The 23,494-nt window shown below is 36.8% G+C and overlaps 1 long non-coding RNA gene across 1 annotated transcript in view; it reads left to right on the forward strand.

The window, feature by feature from the left end:
- Positions 1-18,643, forward strand: part of LOC135296273 (uncharacterized) — a 200,414-nt gene extending 181,771 nt beyond the window's left edge. Inside the window, exons 4-5 of the long non-coding RNA XR_010358336.1 lie at positions 14,181-14,203; positions 18,510-18,643. This is a non-coding gene — a long non-coding RNA (uncharacterized LOC135296273). The remainder of the gene's footprint in view (positions 1-14,180; positions 14,204-18,509) is intronic.
- The last annotated feature ends 4,851 nt before the right edge of the window (positions 18,644-23,494 follow it).

The raw sequence follows: 23,494 nt of genomic DNA on the forward strand, positions 1-23,494 counted from the left end.
GAAGGAGAAGATTTCTGAGTTTTCTGAATCTCAGTGTGAGAACTGAGACTGTAGTAATAGTTTTTCCCTTTAAAAAAAAAAGAATTAATCATCTTGCATTTTGTTATCTACACATACGTCTCCTGGCCCATTCTCTGACACAGTATGCTATATTTTCACATGCAACATAGAAACATATTTATTATTGTAGTATTTAGCGCTGGTAAAATATAATATATAGTTTGAAAGAGGGACAATATTGAATGAAACTCTTTCTTCTGGAGGATACTTGGCAAATTAAAACATTTTATAATGTGAATGTGAAGAACACTATGCTTACATCAGTTGGAAAAGCATATTCTTATACCATAATAGTTGACATAATAGCAGACTGTACAAGAGAATGTACTGGGAGAAAATATAGTTTAAATTGTTTCAAAAAAATGCTGGCAGCCTTAAGATGCTGACATTAGAAATGAGAGTGCAAAGGCATTATGGATATAGATAAAGCTGGCTGTTATGCATACAGAAGGTTGACTTATTCTAGTGTCAGATTCCCTGACATGTTAAATCTGTTCCAACTAGAAGAAGAAAAAAAAAAAAAAAAAGAAAGAGCAAAGCACACGGAAATTAAGTTTCTGTGTGAAATAAAAACTCTATGTACCCTTGCTTGGATCTGTTATTTCATACTATTCAAAAAAAAATAAGAAACTGAGTTAACTAACAGAATGTTAAAAGGAGGTTAGCAGCACAGTATTTTTCTAGATGAATAAATTGAGACAGCAGAATTAAATGACTCATCACAGACTGTGCAAGAAAATATTTGATTTAATGGAATCTACATCTACACATTTTATTGAATTAAAGTGTGAACAGGTAAAAAATCAAATAATGTTTAATTTAATGCAATTAAATTTGTCTCAGTTATACATGCAGGTGAATCTCTAATTGTAATTTTCTTCTTATCAATATTTAAGGTATACTGAAAGGTTAAATCAACCTTTTATCAATCAATATCATTGAGCATATACATAAGCTCTCTTCACTCAAATTGCATCAGAAACTATTTTGATTTAGAAATTACTTAGCTCTGTATTACTGCTGAGCAGTTGCTATATACTAATAAAAGTTCTTACACCAGCAGACTTTACTTCTTGTTAATTATGGGGCTTGTCTATATAGCTCTGAGCTCCAGTTCATGAGGGCAGGAGGTAGCCTTCTTGGAAGATCCCCAGGTTGCAAAAATGGTACCTGTAGCTCATACTAATCTTTGTGAGCAGTTTTAAAAATAGATTGTAACTAAAAAATGTATTGACATGGTTTTTGCTCTCTGAAGTGGGGAGAGCACATATGTTGTAAAGTGAGGTTTATAGCTTGTTTTTCTGGAAATGGGGCCAAGTTACATCTTTGAGTTTCAGAAGTGGATCAACTGCCATTTAGTTACTTCTCTTACATTAAAATTCTTCTTCCTAGTCTCTAGTCTGAAACATCCTTTTAGAGTGTTGAGCATGTAGATTCTTGTTGTGCCCATGACTGAAATGAGAGAGGTGGTGTCCCTGCTCTGGCAGAAATTTTGCAAGGCACTCATTGCATTCTCTGCCTCTTAACCCTGATGCTTTGATTTTTCAGTTGTCCTAAATAAGCCATATTTACTCTGACTCTGTGGATTCCTGCTGCTCTTGTCTGGGTTATTTTTGCTTTATTGGGGTGCAGTGCTCAGACTTGGTTTCATGATCTCTGCAGAGAACCCCAGGAAAGGCGCTGCAGATGTTGGGTGTAAGAGTCATCCTTCTCCTGTCCTGCAGGTTCGATTAATTCTTTTCAGATCCAGATAATAGCAGTTATTTTTCTCCAAGACACTTTGGCATTGTGGGTTGTTATACAATCTGTAAGCTGCAATAATTCCTCTTCCCAGCCTTGGCCAGGTGGGATGTGTGTAGGCTTGTCACCTACTTGCCTTGGTACTAGTTTAAAGCCTTTCCCAAAACCCAGTCAGTAATTTTGAAGAATTTTTAGATTTGTTGGTGAAGAAGTAGAGCTGTGAAGCTGTGTTGAAGGAAACCTTCACTTGGATAGAAGTTCAGACAAAATTATTAGCAGCTAGGGTGGTGCAAGGCCTTCTCTTGAGCTGTCAAAATTCACTGCTGATTGCAGCCAATGTAAATAAATGGACTGTGCTTTAGATTTTATTAGCTGACCAGTTTAGTGCTCAAATCCCTGTTAGATGCTATTTTAATAATTAAAGAACAGGCCTTGAATGTTTTGTAGTGTGTTAGCCTCAGTGGGATTATCTGCTTATCGCTACCTAAGGAAATAAGCATTTTAATGAAAAAAAGTTGAAATTAAAAGTGTGCTAAAATCCATACTTGGAAAAAGCCTAGTAGTCATTAGAAGAGAACTCCTCTCACTGCTCATTTTCCACCATTACAAAGTAGTGTGGGCTCAGTTGTAAGAGTTGCAGAACCTTTCATATAGTTTTCAACTAAAGGTGAGATGTTTTTGCCATTAATGCGATTCTTCTAAGTTCTTTATTTTAAATTGTTGTCTCTTGAAATTGCTATTGAAAGGCCTAACTTGCTGCTAGGACACCAGGCTGTCACACATGACTGCTTCAAATAGGATTATTTTTCACTCTATAAAGATTAACAGGGGCTCCTCAGAGCTTTAGTTTCTTGGACAGAAAAGGAAACAATTCTTCATTGATACTCATAATATCTCCCAGGCACATGGAAAAATGTGGTATTGGGCAGATCTTAAACATAAATTGCTGAGCTTATGTAGTGTGTGGGCTGGAAAAAGAAAGAAGATGGGTGCAGTGTCACTCATTAATTTTTTTTTGTATGACTGTACTGCAGCAACCAGTCCCAGCAGTGCAATACAGCAACATAAAGGGAAGATGATTACAAACTCAAACTTCTCTAGTATGTAGTCACACACAGCTCAGCTTAAACAGCATTCTAGTGAGAAAATCATTGGAGTGGTTTTAATTTTAACTCCCCAAATAATTCCCTGTTGCAGAATGGCCCTTCCTCATCTGTCCTGGGTAGCCATATTATGCAAGAGACTCCACTGAGTTTTTTGAGTTTTTTCATTTTTACTCACTTTGCTTAAAAAAAAAAAAGAGTTTACTTGCAGGAAAGCAAATTCATAGGAAAAAAAAAATCCAGCTGTGCTGCTGACATATACTCTTGTTTCCAAGTATAACATAGAGTGGTGGGATATTTATTCATTATAGAACATAACATATAATTGACCTTGTCTGAGGTAAGTGAAAGATCTTTCTTTCCGTAGGAAGCAATGACTATAGGAAGCATTTACTTATATAATTAAAAATAAAACCATATTACTTCTTCTCAGATGCAGATCCTACAGCAAAAAAAAAAAGAAGAAAATTTTCTAGATAGTGATATGAAGATCCAATATCAGTTGTGTTCAACTGTTCTTTTTTTTTTTTAGGGGAACCTACTCTAGTTTCTCATTATTTGATAAATTTCTATAATGTGTTTTCTGTTGCCAAGAACAAGACAATTTTACAAATCCATAAATAGTACTTTCATGATTACTCTCTTTTAGAAAAAGTATTCCTTAGTTAAGAGAGGATGGAATCTTCAGGAGAAGGAAGTGTTTTGGCTTGTATATAAGTTTTTTTGTTTGCAGCATAATCATTACAGGTATATGTGCATGTTTGCCTGCCACACAGGCACAGACCTATTCCTCTGAAATTCAGTAGAAGCATGACTTTTGACATCTGTGTTAGCAGGTCTGTTTCTGCCATAGGCAAAGTTCTCAGTGCTGCCAAGTAATTGTCCCTTACTTCCTTTATTAGATACTGCAAATTTTTTTCCTGTTATCCTTGAAAGTCTAACTGAAAGAGATCGAAATTGTCCTGGTTTAATTATTTTATTAGAAAAAGAAATGAGAAAAAATGAATGTGGAGGATATTTGAATTAATTTTTCAAAACTCTGAGACTGTGATCCAGGAGGAGAAGGACAGAGATGTGGGGTGAAACTGCGAAACACATTGGTGGCTGGAAAAAGCTTAAATAATTTGAGAAAAGTAAGGACTACCCAAGAGAGAGATACTGGAAAAATGTAATTCAACAATGACATTGGCAGATATCAAGCTAGAGGCACCTGAACGCTCAGACTGGTTCAGAAAACAAATGGGCACGAAGAACCATGGAGCAAACAAAATAAAAAAGAAAGCTCTGAAAAGGTGCTGTAAGAACGGCAGGCAAATCTGGTTTGGGATATAAAATGAATTCAAGGAGACACAATATGGAAAGAGTGAGAGAGGAAAATGCAAAATGGAGTGCATAGGAAAGGGATATAAATGAGGCTAAAACAGAAATAAGGTAAGGTGCTGCAGAGGAGTTAATAGATTTAATGAGGGAAAAGTTGCAAATTATTAGCTGGATCTCTGTCACAACTTTGTGTTCACATATGCTTCTGTTCTTCTAAAGGCAACCTTCTTTCAGTATTATCTTTTTGATCTGTGAGCTTGAAATCCATTGATCACAGCAAAGTCCACATGGGGTGTTTCCACTTTTTTTTCTCAGTTTCTTCCTGCTCCAGGAATACTGGCTCATTTAGCTACAGTTGGGCCATTCCATACTATCCAGTCATCTATGCAAACCCACCACTGCATTTTATCTTTGTCTTCTTGGGATGAATTTAATGTCTCCATGACCTCTTAGCAGTGACTATCCTTTCTTTGTCCTCCTGGGGGCTTTTTCCCAGTTTTCCTGCCAGCTTATTTCTAACATAGCTTTTGGTTCTGCAGCAGCACAAGCAGTTGTGTGTGCACAAAGTAGTGGTGGTGGGTAAGGACGATCATGTGGGGGCAAATGAGTGGCAGAAAGAAATGCCTCAATTAACACTGCTGTTTATACAGCCTCACCCCAGCAGAAGTCCCATGGTGTGCCAATGTACAGATACCAAAGCAGATAAAATGCTCCTAAATATGCTACAGAACATATTGCCATTGATTTCAGTGGGGGTTAAAAAATTATTTTCCCCATGGGGAATGTAGTCTTGCAGATTAAGCATTTTGGATGCTTCACTGTGCCCTGCTACCAATAAAAATTTTTAAAGGCATTTTCAAAATGCTTAATCACAATTTATACCAAGAATGGCAGCCTATTAAGGTTGGTATTAATTCTGTTAATACAGGTGGTGAATGAGTTTAATGACTCCACTGAACTTTTGATGCTGATACAATGCCAAGGGATGAATTTTTTCATATATATCTGTGCACACATATTAAGCTTCTGAAGAAGAGAACTTTGTTTACAAAGATGGTGCACAAATGACATGTGTTTTTCCAGACTGAGAAACAGCTGATGACTCCAGTTCTTTTAATTTAATCTGGCATGATGAAGGTTGGCATTGCTTTCCTTGAACTAATGGGTAACTAATCAATTCCTTCATCTGGTTACAATTATATTTCTGTTAGGCAGACTACTTTGCTACAAGAAATCTGAACTGAGCTGAACTGTAGCTCTTTCAAATATGACAGCTTGATATTGAAAGATTTGTTTTTATCTTTATGTTGTGCTATTTATTTGAATTGATTTTTCAAGTAGACCAAAATAGAATTTAAAATCTAATTTTGGAATCCTATGTACTCTAAGCATATGGTACTAGTTACAAAAGTAAAATAGTCTAGATAAATTAAAATTAACAGTGCGTTGAAGGAAAAAAAAAAAGAAGAAGAAAGCATTGTGATTATTCTCCTCTGTTTAGCACTTCTAAGGATGAACCTGGAGTGTTTTCATTTTCAGGCTTCCCAGTTAGAAACTGGGAAGAAATGGGTAGAAATGGTTAGGAGTCTGCAGTACATAATGCATTAGGAATTGGATGTGTTTTGACTGATCAGAGAGGCTGTGGGGTTTCCATCCATGCAGACTTTCAGATCTTGACTAAACCTTGTCCTGTTCAACATGGTCTATCTGCTAAAACATCCCTGCTTTGAAGAGGGGATTCACCTGGGGATCCCTTCCAAAATTAATTATCCTGTCATGATATAATGAAAAAATACTGTAAGGCATAGTTACATCAGCCTATCTCCCATTTATTACCTATAATTTTTTTATTTGCCTTTAATTATTCAAAAGAGGTCCCATTGTCACTTACAGGAATAAATAAGACACACATAAGTAAATGTTCCTGATTGAACAATAAACATTGCTTCCTGAAGCCTCTTCTTTATTTCCTCAGCTTTACAGACATGGGAGATTTAAAGACAAAGTACCTTATTATAACACCTCACTTCTACACTTTTCTACCTGTATTATCCTACATACTGAATGCAGTAACCTGAGCTTTGATACAACATATATTTTACAACACTTCAGTTTTCACATTAGCTTGTAAGTGGTAGAAAATCTGATAGTCCTGTCTTTCATGTCTTCTCACGATTAGTCATCTTTTCTGCTAAGAATATGAATATAGTTTTTAATTGTAAGGTTTTGGCTGGTACTCTACAAATATCAGGGTTTCCCGTGGCAGTGGGCTACAGGATGTTTTGGGTGGGAAGAGATGAGCTGCCCACATCCAGCCACAGCATGGACCAACCCACGCATGTGCTCTGTCATAGCTCCCGACTGCAGTTACCTGGCAGGGGTGTGCTGAACCATGGCTCAGACACATTTAAGGTAATACATGGAGAGAACATGTTTGGAGACAAGATGCTCTTGGGAGGACACGTGGAGCTGATGCTTTGGACATGCATGGAAAGACAGCCTGTAATGGAGAGATGTGGAACAGCAGGTGTGCCTGTTGGAGAAGGCCTTGGTGTTTGTTTACATTTGTTTGGCTGTTTGCATTTTGTTTTTCCCAATACACAAATCAGCCATTAGAAGTTAGTGTTAGCTGCCAACTAAAGAATTAAAAATTCCCTCAGTTGAGACTCTTTTCCCTGTACTTCTCATCTAGCACTTGACTCTTGCTATTCCCTTTCCTGAGAAACAAAGAATTCCTTAGTATGATATAATTCCTTTCCAGCAAAGTATGCGTAAGTTGCATTCAAACTGACCACAAGTCTTTTAGGTGAACCTATAAATATATTAAACTACTGATGTCTATGTCACTAGGTCAGCTGTTGAAATGATTAACTGGCCATTACCTACATACGTTTCAATTTCCAGTGGTGTAAAGGTGGATAGAGCATTGCAATACTTGCCTATGCTGCTAGGCAAGACAAAATAAAGTTTTTCCATACTGTTTCCATTGTTATGTAACCTGCCTTCAATACATTTTGCAGGGATATCTAACCAAGCTGTGATGTTGAGCAACTAACTCACTACAGTTCTTTCTTCATTTTTTACAGTTATGACTCCTGTCTCTGTCCTCTGTAGGGCCTGAGCATTTATTTTCCTGAAATTTTGCACTTGTCTACATCTTTTAAAGCATCACAATTTCCTAAATGTTCTAAAACACTCCGTAGGATTGCTTCATTCTCATTTGCAAATGAAATTTCTTCCTTCTTTACTACTCCCCTCCTTACTTCCTTCTTCCCCTTAGTCCTTTCTTCACAAGATTACCAGTTTTCTTGTGACTATCAGTTGCTATAAAGAACCAAAGATGACAGCACCAGAGAATGCCAAATATAGTCCTAGCTGTGCAGAAAAAAAAAAAAGGAGCACGAAGGAATTACACATTAGTTAATTGAATCTGGCCTGAATGACTGAAGAAATTATAAAGCTAAGTCCAGAAAAGATAAAGCAATCAGAATGTAAATAGCCAGAAGACAAAAAAAACACCAAAAAAACCCAAAAAACCCAAACATCTAGCTGTTGTAGGTTTGCCAATGACAGGTCATATCACATAAGTGTTATTTTCTTTTATTAATAAATATAATTTTTTCCTTTGACAGGGTAAACGACTAAATGGATAAAGGGAAGGTACTTGTGCAATGTGACATAGTCTGAGCTTTATAAGGTTTTCATGCTTATCTGCATGACATTCTCTTAATGTAAGAAAATATGGTGCAGTTCTAATGATCATGAGGTAAGCACAGATTTGGTTGAAATTTTTTTCTCAGAGAGAAGTTATCATTGTTAATCCAAAAAAGATTAATTTGTGTTTACAGAATAATAATATGGATGAGGAAAATAAAATTTAAGGTTTATAATGAAATATAACATCTCTTTAAAAGTGCCAATACAAATTTTTATCTTTACAGGAAGAAGAGAAATGGTTAAAAAGGTTCTTTATGGCTTAGGTAAAAGCAATCTTTAAGACCATATGTCATTCAATTTTCTCTTATTCATCAGATTTGATCAAATTCTTTGCTGGGCTTGCCTCTAATCTATTAAATGAAATAAAAAAATCTCAAGGTAGGAAACTACAAATAAATTGTCACTGAAAAAAAATGTATGTGGGAAGATGCATACTTGAAGGTTTTGTTGTTTTGTGTGCATTAAATCAAATCAAGAAGCAGAAAAAAATTACTCCTATGATGTAATCATTATCCTCATAATGATTTTTAATACAGTAAACAGCATTTATTGATTTTTTGGGGGAATTTTGGTATACCTGTTACATGAAGGGAACAAAATAATATTTTTCATTGCTAGAAAAAGAAGAGAAATATACTTAGGCAAAAGCAAGCAGAAGCACTCAGTCCTGGTGGGAGGGGTAGACATCTGCACTTCATTAGAGGAGAAAACCCTTATAAGAAATGTTTACCTTAGGGAAGAGAACATTCTTTCTAAATAAACATTGCAACAAGATCTGTTCATACCCTGACCCTGGCTGCCAGGGCCACAAGTGGAGGTCTACAAAGAGCCCATTTTGCAGTCACAGTGCTGCTTTCTTGTATTTTCTTACGAGTTGAAGGATCTTGAAGACATAGGTCCCAGGAGAGGATGTGAAATGAAGTCCTTTTGCTGCCTATAGCTGTATAGTATTTCACAATGTTAAAATTTGCAGCCGACAAGACAAAAACATTCTCCCTTCTCAACCCTCCTGCACCCCAAGAAAGAGCCTCTAGAAAGCCACCCCAAAATTATGGTAGCAAATTAGAGAGTTTTTCATGCAGTTACAAGTAGGATGCCTGATCATTAAGAGCTTTTCTTAAAGGTGATAACTTTACACGTATTTAATCTCATTGAATGTGAGGTGTTTAGCACTTAAACATTCCAAAGCAGTTAGGGGTCTAGGGTCATGCTGTGACCGCATCATTGAGTGCTGGCCATGTCATATTTCTGTTTTGAATGGGAGCCATATTGAGAATTGATTTGTATTGCATTGGAAGAGACAACTACAGAAAATCACAGAGCTTGAGAAAGATAAGGGATAAAACTATTGAGCAAAGGCTGGGTAAAATGAAGGTGGTGACTCCAAACCCATGTTTACTTTCTTCATATACAGTTTTGATTTCCTTAACTCTCCCTTTGATCCTTGCAAACTTGTTTTATTGTTTTGCAGTGGTGATCTGGCAAAATACAGAATACTTCTATGATAGTTCATCTGTTTCCACTTCATGGACAGCCAAAATTGTTTGAGTGGCTAAACATTTCCAGTTTGATTAGGAGTTTCTTTCTTGTTTTTCCTCTACTTTTGGATTTAGATTTTATTTTTATTTAAATGCCCAGAGCATGGGAATTGTATTAATACAAGTATTAGCTGATGCTAGTTGGGTCATAGTTGGATGTTTTCTCCTTCTTTTCAATCCACAGTCAGTGCTAAATTTACCAAATTTAGGCTGAGGGATACAGGTATTATCAGAAGTAATTGCTTTAAAATAGCAATATGTATTTCATTGTATACATCTATATTTATTTATATGGTATAACAACCCAAAGGAATACAATAAAGTAGCTGCCTCAACATAGGGATTGATGCTATCGATATTTATATACGTTAATACAGGGAAGGAGTTGGGAAAGTGTCTCATGGTCAGTGGAGATTAATTCAGTTTTCTAGACTCCTTTCCATCATCTTGTCGTGTCCACTGCTGGAGAGGAGTCATGAACAAACCAGCATGGATATTCTTACACACACACACACACACACAATCCTTCACTTCATGTTATCACTGTGGGAGCAACTATGTCTTTTAACATTTTTATTTCCAGATTCTTAATAGAGAAGTTGGGCTACTTTGGAATACTGGTACTCTTCCCACACGTCTCTTGTTTCAGCCCTGTTATAAGAAACTCTTGGTTTTCTCCTATCATTGACTGTATCTCTGGTGTTAAAGATTGTCAGATTTGACTAGAATAGAGTAGAACAGAACATTCCAGTTGTAAGATACCCACTGGGATAATCTAGTCCAACTGCCTGAGCAATTCAGGGCTCAGACAAATTTAAAACACATTTTTATAGAATCTTAGAATCGTAGAATTTTTAAGGTTGCAGTGGACCTTCAAGATCATCAAGTCCCACCCCAATTATGGGCGTTTTCCAAACACCTATTAAACACTGACAGGCATAAGGCACTGACTATCTCTTAGGGAGCTGTTCCAATGTTTGACCACTCCCCAGGTAAAGTAATGCTTCCTAATGCCAAGTTTGAACCTCCCCTGGCACATCTTTGAAACATTCTCACACATCTTATCGCTGGATGCCAAGTAGAAGAACTCAGCACCTCCCTCTCTGCTTCCCCTTCTCAGGAAGCTATCTAGAATAAAGAGATGACTCCTCAGCCTCTCTTTCTCTGTGGATTCTTCTTCAGGTTTTAACATTTCCCTCTATTTGCTTCCTTGTCCCACCTGTGTGCCAGAGACCCAAATTTAATTTTTTCACCCCAACAATGATCACTTCATTTGCAAATTTCAGTGGATGACCTCCTTAATTGCAATTATCTTGCTGCTTACTGTGTTTACCTGACACTTGTCCTATACTGTCGTTTACAATGTGAAGGTTTTGTGTCTGCAATGCCAGCCCCAGTTTCCTTGTGGACCAGTTTTTTCCTAATGAACACAAACATATAAAATTTTTGACTTGCCTGTAGTCCCTTAAATGGCCTATTTCAAAATGGTAGTTATATGTTGACAATATAGTTGTATTCAATCCTAAGAGATGAAAAACTGTAAACAACTGACTCTTTTAGGCACTTTAACTGTATATGTTAGATACAGAGAGATTAACTGTGTCCATGGTCATGCAGAGACTGCAGCAAGAGTTCTCAGACGAATTCAGCTCACTGCAGCTCTGCCCCTGAAAAGGTAAAAAAACCCAAAAATTGTGAAGAAAAACAAATCCAGAAACTGCAGTTTTAGACCACAGCTAGAGGTCTATAAATGTATATAGCACTCTGTCTATATATATATATATATATCTATATCTATCTGCTTATAAATGTATATAGAGTAATAAACATAGAACTGAACAACTGGGAGTGGGGCTGAAATGTGCTTATAGTCTCTTTTACACTTTTCCAGCCTGTCTACATTACAGAGCTTGCATCAATGTCTGTGGAAATCCTGTTCTCATGAAGCTTGTGGGGTGATGTCCTGGGTACTGTCTGTTTTCAGTGAGAAAACAGACAGTGAGCTTTCTCTTCCAGTGCATTTTAGAAAGTCACATTTTCTCCTCTGTTTTGTTTTCAGGACCATCAAAGTGCAGTATTTTGTGTGATATTTGTGAAAAGTTGTTGAAGAAAAAAAATTACTATCCTAAAGAAACAATATGAAACAAATGTAGAGGTTAAAATTACAGGACACTTGCCTTTTTTTGTAAATTTTGGTAAAAGAGTCAGCCAGGACTTTCTCCTATGAACCAGCATGGGGCAGTGTTATCCATGCAAACTCAGACCACCTTTACTGGCTGATAAATCAGCACTGGCATCTTTAAGGTTTAGACATAAACATCTGAACAGACTTGAAACCTCCTGTAAGTAACTGTCTTGGACAAATATAGCTACGTAGAAAAGAAAAAAAAAATTGCCTTCAGCCACAGAAGTGAATGTGTTGTTTTGTGTTATACACTTTAGGAAGCAAAGAGCGTGTCATAATAGCCAGGCACAGGCATTTCCAGTTGTAATTATGTGATTATGATGATGATTAAGATGATGATGACAAAGATGGTAATTAACATTGTCTAGCTAAGGATCAAGAAATAGTAAAGCTAGTCATGTTCAAGCTCATACTAAAAAAGTAATAGAGATGTGGGCTGATGGGGGCACTGGGTTTTACCAGGTTAGTTTGTATGCATCTTTACAAATGAGATCTTTGTGAAAAAATGACAGGATTTTATAAAGGTAGCAAAATAAGTATATAAATGCAACTTTTATAAGCTGTGCTTTATCAGCAGCTTTATTAACTTGTTTTTCTTCTGGTTTGTGTTAGGGATCTGTTTAAATATAGCTAAATTCTATCTCTGAATTCAGGAAAGTCTGCTTATTTCAGTATTCAGAGATGGCAGATAAAGTCTGAGTTTAGCCCATTACTGATGTCATATTTGTAAGGCACTTTCCATAAAAACATTTTTTGAAAAGCAGCCAAATAAATTCTGCTCTAGAGTTCTATGGACATTGAGGCACTTATTTTACACACAGGCCAGAATACTTACATGACAACCATGATAACAGCAGAAACGCCAGAAAATGTTTTCACTGAGCCTTTTTGTGCCTTCAGATGTAGTAGCTGTACAGCTGCTCATCTGTAGCATTTGGATGTTCATTCTAAGGTGGTCCTTAGGGGGGGTAAGAGCATTTTGCAGTCACTGCTGATCACCAGAGGGATCAGAGAGAAGAGGGAGCCTCCAATGCTGCTGATGAGGAGGATAAAGCTGGAGCAGAAGTGATCCCTGGAAGAAACTGTACAGCCTCATCTGTGAAAGCAGTTGAAAAATTGTGCTTCCATATTGCTTTGTTTGAGTTCTGTCCTAAAGAGATTTTTGGCTTACAAAAAGAACCATTTAGGACTTAGCAACACAAGACAAAAAGTAGAGGAACAGAAACAAGCATTCTGCTGCAGTATTCACTAGGGCTTATGGCTTCTTAGTATTTCAGTATTTGCTCTGAAGTTCATGATGTCATTTTCAAACTGACATCAACAAACAATGATGTAAGTGCATGAACAAACTGATTCAGCAACCCGGTCATTCTGGGCATCAAAGGCACTTGAGTACCTGGTTTTACCAAGGACCATGTTTTGGCACTTTACCACACTGTCACAGGTCTCCTTTATGTCCCTGTCATTCCAGGAGTTACTGAGGATGCATGTACGTGTGTACTGGGGGACTTTGTCTTGGCAGGATGGCCAGAGGTTTGTAACCAAATATCTCTGTGATGATGAACTATGGGGCCTGAACAGGTTCCTGTTCAGCAGCTGCAGACACAGGCTTGGATTCTCCTCTTACCCCCTCTCCACCTGTGACAGATTTTCTGCTCTTCCACATTACTTTCCTTCCTGCAGTAAATTCTTTTGAAGAATAGGCAATATATATGCTTTGATGGTACAGAGGGTTTTTTTGAGCTCAGGTGTAATATCTCTGAAGTACAGATTTAGAATACATTTAATTATTAACCATTGTAATTGTTTCATTTGAATATGTTTTTTAGGATTTTTTGGTTACTCAATGAAATGTGCCGCATGTGAGGCACGCTTATAAAATCAGAAATAGGTATATTCAGGGATGTTTAGCTTGGATAAAAAAGGTTTTCTCATTAGAAATAAATAAATGCTGATATATATATATATATATATGCGCTACAGAAGAGACTACATATTTTTCAAATCCTCTTCCATCAAATGCATGTCTCTGAATTCTTCTGGTGGCTCTGTGTGTAACTAAAATACCATAGATGCAGACCTGTCTGACATGCCAGTAGCAGCATCAGGTAGTGCCTGTAGGGTCTTCCCCAGTGTTTGTACAGAGTACTAAATCAGACTGGGAATCTTAAGATTACAATTTTGAAAGCAAAATGAGATAGGTTAAATTGGATACTCAAAATTGTGTTTTGAGTAAAATCAAAACTGGGAAAGAATTGCCATATAGTTGCATGTATTAATATTAAAAAATGGTGATAAAATCCTGTATTATTTTCCTAGTTAAATATTGATATCACAAATCAGTTTAAAATGAGAAGAAAACATAAACAGTTTTTTCTTTCCCAAAAGGAATCAAGCTAGGTGGTGTTGGGGGGCCCTTCTTTGATCATTGTTGTCTTTGTTCCCTTTTATGATTGGATTTTGCTGCTGCTGACAACCTCAGTTAATCTGCTATGTGTTTTCTTCTTCCCTCCTAAGAGCTCTCAAATGGAGACTGTCAGGTATGTCATCACATTTAATTTATCACACACAAAGAAGGTAGTGTTTGCCCAGATGATCTGACAGAGGGTTTAGGATGCTGCTAATTTGTGGACTGATGACACATTGAGAAGCTGGCAAAGCATTGCTTGGGGAAAAAAAAAAAGAAAAAAAAAAGAGAGAAGCTAAGCCAGTTTTTGCTTCAAATAAACTGTGGATAATATTGCTGGATCTGCTTTATATTCCTAAAAATTAACAGGAATCAAAAGTCAGAAAAAGAGAATTATTAAAATTGATACCAAAACATGTTTAGGAACCATCTCTTGTATAAAAATAAATGACAAGGTGGCTCTGTAATTCAACCTATATTTTTAAAAGACATTTATGAATAGAACTGGTAACTGAATACTTTTAATAATAGCCAGGTTTCTGTGATATAATATCCCTCAGATGAAATTATGTGACTCTGGGAGCAAGAACACAGTGAGGAAACACAATTAAATTTAAATATTTTCAGAAGAAAGTAAGAAATGAGATTTGAGAATAGGAAAAAAAGACTTCAACATTAACAGTACATTTTCTGTAATGTGATACAGAACACAGAAAACCAGACACTTTTTGTCTTGTTCTATCCCAAAATCAAATGGTAATATTAACATAATTTTTTCACTTCCAAAGCTATGAAAAAGCATCTGTAGTTTTTGAAAAAAATAGGTTCTTATATACTCAACAGATTTTTAAAAAGAAAATTAGCGCACTTCATGAAACTTTTTTCCCTTTGGAATCAATGTTGTGGTGCCATGAAAACAAGAAGTAATTAAACCTCCATATTAAAAGTATTTATAAATGCTTTAAACAGAATTTTTCACAAAAATTGAAGGGAGATAACTTTTAAAAATGATGTTCCAATGTTAAAAGCAAGGACATGTCAGAACAACATACATCAGAGCAACAAAGAGATATAGAAAAACCCGTTCTGTCCTGACACCCCTGAGGAACCAGCCCCTGGCAAATTCACACTTGTGGTTTGAACACAACAGAGGTTATGGAATGCAAAGTAGTACAGTACTGCCAGCTTCCAGCAAAAAGTCCCAACTAATTGGGCCAGACAGTGAAAAAAGCGGGGGAAAAAAAAAAAGAGAAAGACTTCACATTGTCAGGGAAGATAATTTGTAGCTCAGTCTTTCAGGTTGGATTGCTTGTGCCGTGTCTGTGGGACATATTTTCAGCCCAGCCTGAATTACTTTTGCAGAATTGCCCTGGACAATCCATTTGTTTAAAAGTACTGAGTCTTAAGTGTTCTTTAGAAGAATGAACAGACGGTGCAGTTTGAAGGAATGTTATTTAAAAATGCTTTTGGCTGGGCCTGGTGCCTCAGTCTTTAGTCACAGCAAGTTGTATTGGATTGCTGCACTGAAATTATGCTAAAATCCCTCTGGTGAAGGGGCATTTGTGCTGCTTAGGGAGAAACCCTGGGTAGAACTGAACTTACAATTTCTCCTTTGGTCTTGGCCTTGGAGAAGAATGCTTTGCTACAGCACTTTATCAAACCCTGGAGCAAACCTCAGGCTTCACTGACCTCCTATTGCCTTCCACCATCTCTTGTCCTGCCATCCTGGCAGGAGCTAAGGGTGTTGCCATCCTTTCCCTTAGGCTAAAGAGATCTGTGTCTCAAGAGCCATCTCCAGTCAGGGTACAGGGCTCTGGGAGGGCCCAGCACTGGGGCCACACCAGCCACATGTGCCATCCACTGAGTAGGATAGGAACCAGGAGAGTGCACAGTGCTTCTTTATACTGATTCACTAATCTGTCTGCTCTTTGAAAATAGCTAAATTCTTTGTAATTTTTCATGTAGAGCATACTAGGAATAACGTAGCAACAGTAAATTACATAAAGTAAACAGCAAATAAAAATTAAAAACTATATCCCATATGTGTAGCTGGACAACTGATGAAATTAATTTAGTATAGCATTTTTGAATTGCTTTTCCACATGTCAAAATCACAAAAGGATACAGGTACTGCTATGCACAAAACTGGTAGCACCACTAATTCAATGTGAATTGTATCAAAAGTAAATAATCACTTAGCAAAACAATCAGGACAACTGTTACACAGAACAAAAATAAAGCCAAGTATCCCAAATCAATTTTTATAAGCTTTTTCAAACCATAGACACTGAATCTACAAAAGCAAAATTTAAATTTGACTTCTGAACAATTCTTTTTTAACAAGCAAACTATGTCTTCTGAGCATAATTTAATTTTTGAATAGCTTAGGTACTATTAGATACTATTGCAACAGAAAGGAAAGTGTGAAGGAGAAAGTGTCGTACATGTATGTATGAGTCATACATGAATTAAAAATTTGCAGTTTTGGGATTTTGTTGATATGGAGGGTCTGCTTTAGAACATTCTAAAATAATGCTTTTCATCTTTTAAACATATGAATTAAGTGTACAATTAAGTGTACGAACCTCTTAGAACACTTAGGTGGTCAAAACTTGAGGCTGAAACTCCCTTTGTGGATGATATTTCCTGAGTATTGCTAGAAAAACCCCCAACTTATGAAATAGAACTTCTCTAAAATAGGGAAAAAACATTATGAGAGAGGACAGAAATTAGAGGGGAATTAAAAAAAAAAACCCTCCATCCTAATATTACCCTCCCAACTTAGTTCTTGGAGGCTTAATTTCAGTCCAGCAACTGAAACCTTAAGAAACTTAGTTTCTTTAATTGCATCAAACCATTCCCACCCTCCGTGGGTCTCTGGGGCTGCTGTCTCCTTGCAGCACTTCTGAATCGTGGTTGTGCATCATCTCCCTCCTCAGGCTCTGCTTGTGTTTGATGGTTTGTTTCCCCTTGCTCAGCCTCTTCCCCTGCCAGCCCACCCTGCCTGCCGGATGAGCATTTCAGCATTTCTTGATGTAATGCTGTTTCCAGTCTGGTCCATTGTGTGGGAGAGACCATTACCTTCCTTTCCACTGTCTTACATGATTAGAGATTGTTTTTCTCTATTACATTAAGCAATTTCAGTTAATTCAGTCTCCTTTTCAACCTTCTAAGTTGCTGGTCATTGGTAATTTCTACAGTCTGTTCCCTGGACTTTGCACAATCTGTCCAAGTTCTGCTTAGAGCAAAAGTGCCTTAAGCACAAGAGAAGATCCAGAGCTGAAATGTATAAGGCAGTGGCAAAGCTGACTTTTTAAAAGCCTCCTCTTGATTCTTTCTGGGAGATTTTTTGGGGTTACCTGTAGGTGTAATTTCCCTGTGAAGTGCCTATCTTGACGTGCATCACTGTCTCTTCTCGTGGTATAATGAAACAGCTGCATCTTAGAAGCTTCAGACAAGAAATAAAATATAGGATAGAAGAAGACTAACTTCCAAGATATATTGAATTGACATATTCTAATTTTGGCTCCATCTCTCTCTCTCTCTCTCTCTTTTTTTTTTTACATCAGATTAAAGCTTTTACAGATTTGTCACAAGTTTTGTCTCTTAAACTGAAGGTTTAATTGTAAAATTTTATTTTCAGCATAGATAGTTTTTCACAAGAAGCTCACACTTCTCATATTTGAACACATTGGAAAATTACTTCTGTGGTCATCCTAGCACTGTGCCCTAAAAATACCTTTCCCAAGTAAAAAACCCTGCCTTTGAGAGACAGGAAATTTTACTCTAGGTTTAAAGCAGTGCTAATATTTCCCTGTATCTTCAAAAGGGTGCTGGACACATTTATATGGGGTGTGAACAGAAGGAGATTACATCTCCTTCTGAAGTCTGTGTGGATAAATTGTGTGGAGTACTGAAATACACCCAAACTCCAAAATATTTACATGGCATAATTCTTTTGTAACCTGTCTCTGTGGAAGCAATTGTGAGGACTGCTAGATGCCCTCATGGCTCTGGTTTTTGGAGCCACAGAGAAGTTGGTTTCTTGGGTGTACATGCCATAGTATGAAAGCTAACATACAGCCAGAGCCTTGCCAGCTTTATCCTTTAAAAATGGTGAGTCATGATCTCAAGGCATGAAAGAGCTTTGTGTGATGGGATCCCCAGTCAAGCCGGGGCCCTCAGCTGGAGCTGCTCCATCCCTGAAATGGAGCAGCTCTCTGAAGCCAAGCATGCCAAAAGACACTGAACATTTCCAATCCCTAGAGGTGTGTTTCAATAAAATCCAAAAATAGTAAGGTGGAACATGGCACTTCTTTCCAGAGAGAAAACTCAAGATTGCTGGTGAAATTGGCTAAAAATGAATGTTGAAAACACTTATTGCTTTTCTCACTTGCATCCTGGCTGTTTAAGATTTTTTTTTTTAACTTTCTTTTCAGTTCAGCAACCTTCGGTGGTTTCCTGAGTTGCAGAAAACATACACTGACCCTCTGAGGTCTCCAGGAAAGCCTTCTGGAGGAGTCCTGTGGTGTCTCTTGATGCCTTGGTTGCTCTATGGATGCCTATCCATGGGTCTGCTCTTGCAGTTGGACGCATCTGGTTGCAGATATTCCCTTTTCTGTTGAAAGAGATGGAATCTCCACTGCCTCCTGAGAACTTCTACTGATCCAGAGGGCAGCAGCCAGGAAGCAGCATGTGGTCATCATTCTCCCAGACTCTTTAGCAGAATGTACAGTATGTGGTGACCTGAAAACAAAGTAATTAAACTGCCATACCCATCTGTCATCACTTTTCAAGTGAGATGAGATTTAAGAAAACTTTTTTCTGAGCAGTGAAATCAATTATATCTGATTTTCTGAAGATTTATTCCCCTCTTTGCAATCCCACACATTTCAGTAATCCTATTTTTCCTGTTAGAGCCCAAGGTAAGCACTATTCCTGATTTGGAGCTGTGTGCCTGTTGATCTGTCTGGCCAGCAAGCCCATACTGTTTGTCCAACAGGAAGCTGCAAAAAACTCAATGTATAAATAGGAAGATTTGCTTTATTTTCCACATATATCAGGAAATTTTCTGTAAACCAAGCTGATTTTCATGACACTTATGGGATTATCTTTTGGGAACTTCAATTTATTTTTTTCATCTGCATAAAACTGGCTAATAGTTTCCAAAATTACTAGAAAGGGAGGGGCAGATAGTTGGACAGAAATATACACTGAGAGACAAGATGTGATATGCATATTAAAGCAATTTCTAGATAGCACTGAATTAAAATACTGAAAAACTTACAGTATTTTTTATTTGTCTTCCTTAATAACCCTTTATTGTTCACTTTGCTGCCTCAAAAATGTTAATGTATTTTCTTTTAGTGAAAGCTGAGCTTAATCATTCCATTTAAATGCTGCACTGCTGTCTAGAACTTAAAACAAACAAATGTAAAAGTTGTGACAGGATAATGAGATCTGGCAGGACTTTTTCTCTGAAGCTCTGCTCACAAGGAATACAGGCTATCAAAGAAGGCATGTCTTGTTTGATCCCTACTTTTTGCTCCTTTCCATTTGAACAGAAATATTACTATAGTATCCAGAGCTCAGGCAGCTGCAAAAATTTATGTAGTGTTTGTAACATGTATTACATTTATTGTTTTTGTAATTCAGTTAAAAGGCTTTACAACTACAATTCAGAAATTCCTAGAATTGTATTTTTTGTAGTGTTAGCATTCTCACAAAGCATTTTCACAATGATTAGAGAAATAAAAAAATAGGTTAGTTATGCATTATTGTACTTACTATTCTGCTAAGAGGTTTGGCACTCATGCAAAATAAAAGAGTGTATCACTATTCTCCTCTAAATAATAAAAAAGGTATATTTTAAAAATAGAAGGTGAAAGTCCAGCTAGAAAAATTCTCAACAAATTAGGGGGATTGAATAGTGGAAGGAAGGAAGGAAGAAGGACATAAAAAAGGGGATTGTATATAAAAAGATTTTTAAAATCTCCTGCAGAATTCAGTGTAATAGGTTCCACTATATTCTTGTATTTGTTCTTGCAGTGCTTTTGCAAATTTATTTCTTGACTGTAATATTAATTAATAGCCTGTTTCTCTACTTAAAATTTGCATAGAGATGTGAAGCAAGGCAGAATGCAAATGTTGCATCTAAGGCCAGTGTAAATTCAAATGTCAAGTATTACTTGAAAACTAAGTGGAAACTGACTTCCTGAGATAGTTTAATATGAAATGTATTCTCTCCCCTTCAGTGCCTGTAATATGTATATATATGTGCATACATTTGTATTATGGGGAACATTATATTGTGTTTGCTACTTTTACAAAAAGCAGCAAACACAATATATTACAAGAAGCAAAGTCCTACCGGCTGTTCTTGGTTATTCTGAATAACTTTTGCAATACAATGAAATCTATTACAGTTCCCACCAGTGCCAGTGAGGTCTTAAGCAAGTTTCATTGGAGTCAATACATTCTTCCTGAAAAGCTTATGTATTTTCTTTAAAGATGATCTTTTCAAAGTTCATCACGTTTTTATAGATGACCTTTTTTAGTTTACTTGTTGCAGAGAAGATAAATTGGACAGGAAAATATTACATGAAGAAGCAATATAGTAGTAAGTTCCATGCTATGTGTTTTGGGTGAAGTAGTAAAGCTTGAGCCACCCAAGGTTTCCCTTTGACAGACATATGCTTTGTGAGTTCGTGTGCTGACTGAAAAGGCCATTGTGGTTTGGGAATGGTGTTCCTTAATTTAATACTCCCACTAAAATGAAATGCTGGCTGCTCCTGTCCCCCAGCCACTTCTGATGAGAGAGTAAAAAGGCAGAGATCCTGAGTTAAGAACAATTTACAGGAAACAGCAATGAGATAAGAAAGCAAACAGTAACGGCAACAATATTAATTTAAAAAGTGTACAAAAAGATGGTTAACATGTGAGAATGCTCACTGACTGATCAGTCTGGCACCACATGACCCTCAAGATAATGACAAAATGGTGGCAGACCCTCTTTGCGTCACTTTTTTCTTACTGACCTGCTCCTTCTTAGAAGTGAGAATGCCTTATTTTGTCCTAACAGTGGTGACATAAGGTGGAATAGAACAGTAACCTAGAGACGCCCACATGGTTCCACACTCTGCTCCCTCATGGCTACTGCAAAAAATGGACTCTGTCCTTCCACACGGGGAGCACAGAACGAAAAATGACACTTTTGAGTCATGGAGCTCATGAGGATGCTAACCTAGATCAAACAGTAGTATCATTTTAATGGCACTTAATACAGGCCATATATTCATAGCAAGGCTACGAAGAGCTAACAAAACAAATATCTGTTCTGCTTTGAAGGGCAGTTCAGGTTTTTCCCCATATTTTCGATCTTGTCTGTCTTTGAGTTAATTTTGACTATTGCCTAGTAATATCTTGTTTTTAGCATGTGAAGCATGCTACTTTTGCTGTATTTCTTTCCTGCTAGACACAAACCACAACACCAAACAGAAAGTCCAAATGCTAGTGTAAGCACCAATACAGACAGAACCTTTGCTCATAAAAGCTGTTTATCAGGTAGTTCAAGACACTTTTAAGTGTTGAAAACGTTAAAAATATGAACTAGAAATACAGAAAATCTCAGTTTTTTTCTTTATGTCATGTGGTGCAATCAAGTTGAGTCAAGAATATAAAGTGTCTGTGAGACAAAGAGCTTTTCTGAAGTGAGACGCAAAACCTCCACAGATATATGAGGAAATAGTATAAACTAGAATATACAAATAATTTGAACACTCACTGAGTAAAGTAAGAATCAGTAATGAATAGTGTAGAACTTGTACAGCTACTTAAAAATGTATTAATTTATACTTTTTTCCTGAGATTAGAATCTGAAGAGCTGGCAAGTACCTAGTGCTGGTAATTTCTGCTTGTATAGTTAGTAGTATAAGGTGATAAAGGTACATTTTGTTTTTATCCTTTTATTCTGTGCACTTTCATCTTGAAACTTTGGAAGTTCACTTTAAAGAATAATGAAAAGTGTACCTCATGCTAAATTGCTACAAAATACAACACAGACTGAGAACCCAAACTATTGCCGCTGTAGTCAAGAAAAGATAAAATAGTGTACGTTAAAAGATAATATTCTCATGCTAAACCAATGAACCTCACAACTTGCTTGTGTAAAACCTTGTGATGAAACAATTCTCAAAGAAAAGTAGGTAGACCACATAAACATACTACTTGTTATAGGAAATAATGTATTTATATTACTTTAAACCATACATTGGATGATATGTATTTATACTACTTTATAATATACTTTGCCTAGGTAAGAAATGTTCAAATAAGATAAATTTCAGGACATATGATATGCTTATAAGTGCATTAATATTGTTTCAAGATGAAGATAAAACAGGGGAAGATGCAATATTTGTGTTGTACTGTACATCACTCTTCATTATTACGTTTTTGTTATTATTTGTACATGCTGTTTCTAAGTATATTTCATCTAAGCCTCTAGAATGCTTAGAAAGATGCTTCTTGTCATTTTTCTCTAAATCCAAAGAATTAAAGTGACAAAGAGATAATTTGTATTTTGGAGACATAGAAAATAACTTTGGAAATATAACACCTTTTTGAGTTTTGGAGTAGGCAATAGTTTAAATAAGAAACCTGACTAATTTGTTTTCTATTCAAGTTTTTGCAAAACTGTGGTATAATATAAATTGAACCCAAAACTTATAGGTCAGAAACTTCCTTTCCTAGTGATTTTGGAATACAGAAAAGCAGAAATTCTCACCAGGTTCTACAAAGTGGTAAAGGTGAGCCATGCCTCAAGAGAGTCTGGACTTATGTGCAGGAGAGGCCTGTGTGATAGAAACATGATGAGCTCCATGAGGCCAGAGGTCAGGGTGAGAACAGAGCCAGAGCTCCAGTCCTGCAAGTCTGACAAGTGGTGGTAGAGGAGTGCAGAACTGGAGGTAATCCGGACCTCTTCCATCAAACACTGAGCTCTGCAACATCCTCATTCCTCATGGGAAACCAGCATGAGTTTCACACAATTCCAGTCACAATCCAGCAGGTCTCCAGTCTTCGTGGAAGCTTAGCATATCCTGCTTTGGTGTGGTGAGATGTTTCTGTCCCATGAATGCACTGAGAGTGATGCAGCAAAGGCTTGGCTTGTACTGGCCATTGCCATTGCCAGACTGGATACGTGGCTAGCTAAGCCTTCAGTGTGAGCCAATGCAGCTGTTCTTATGTTTGTGTTACTAAGTGCAACTCTTTATCCATAACTAACATGAAATATAAGGGGTGCATGAATACATTAATTAGTCACAATTAATTAGTTAAACATACAGACAAATTCTCAAGATGTATAAACTGGTCCTACTCTATCTGCTCTGTGAATTTGAGCCTGATTAAGAACTACTCCAGAGTA

The sequence above is a fragment of the Passer domesticus genome, chromosome 3 (genome assembly GCF_036417665.1).
Source record: "Passer domesticus isolate bPasDom1 chromosome 3, bPasDom1.hap1, whole genome shotgun sequence".
Taxonomy (NCBI): domain Eukaryota; kingdom Metazoa; phylum Chordata; class Aves; order Passeriformes; family Passeridae; genus Passer; species Passer domesticus.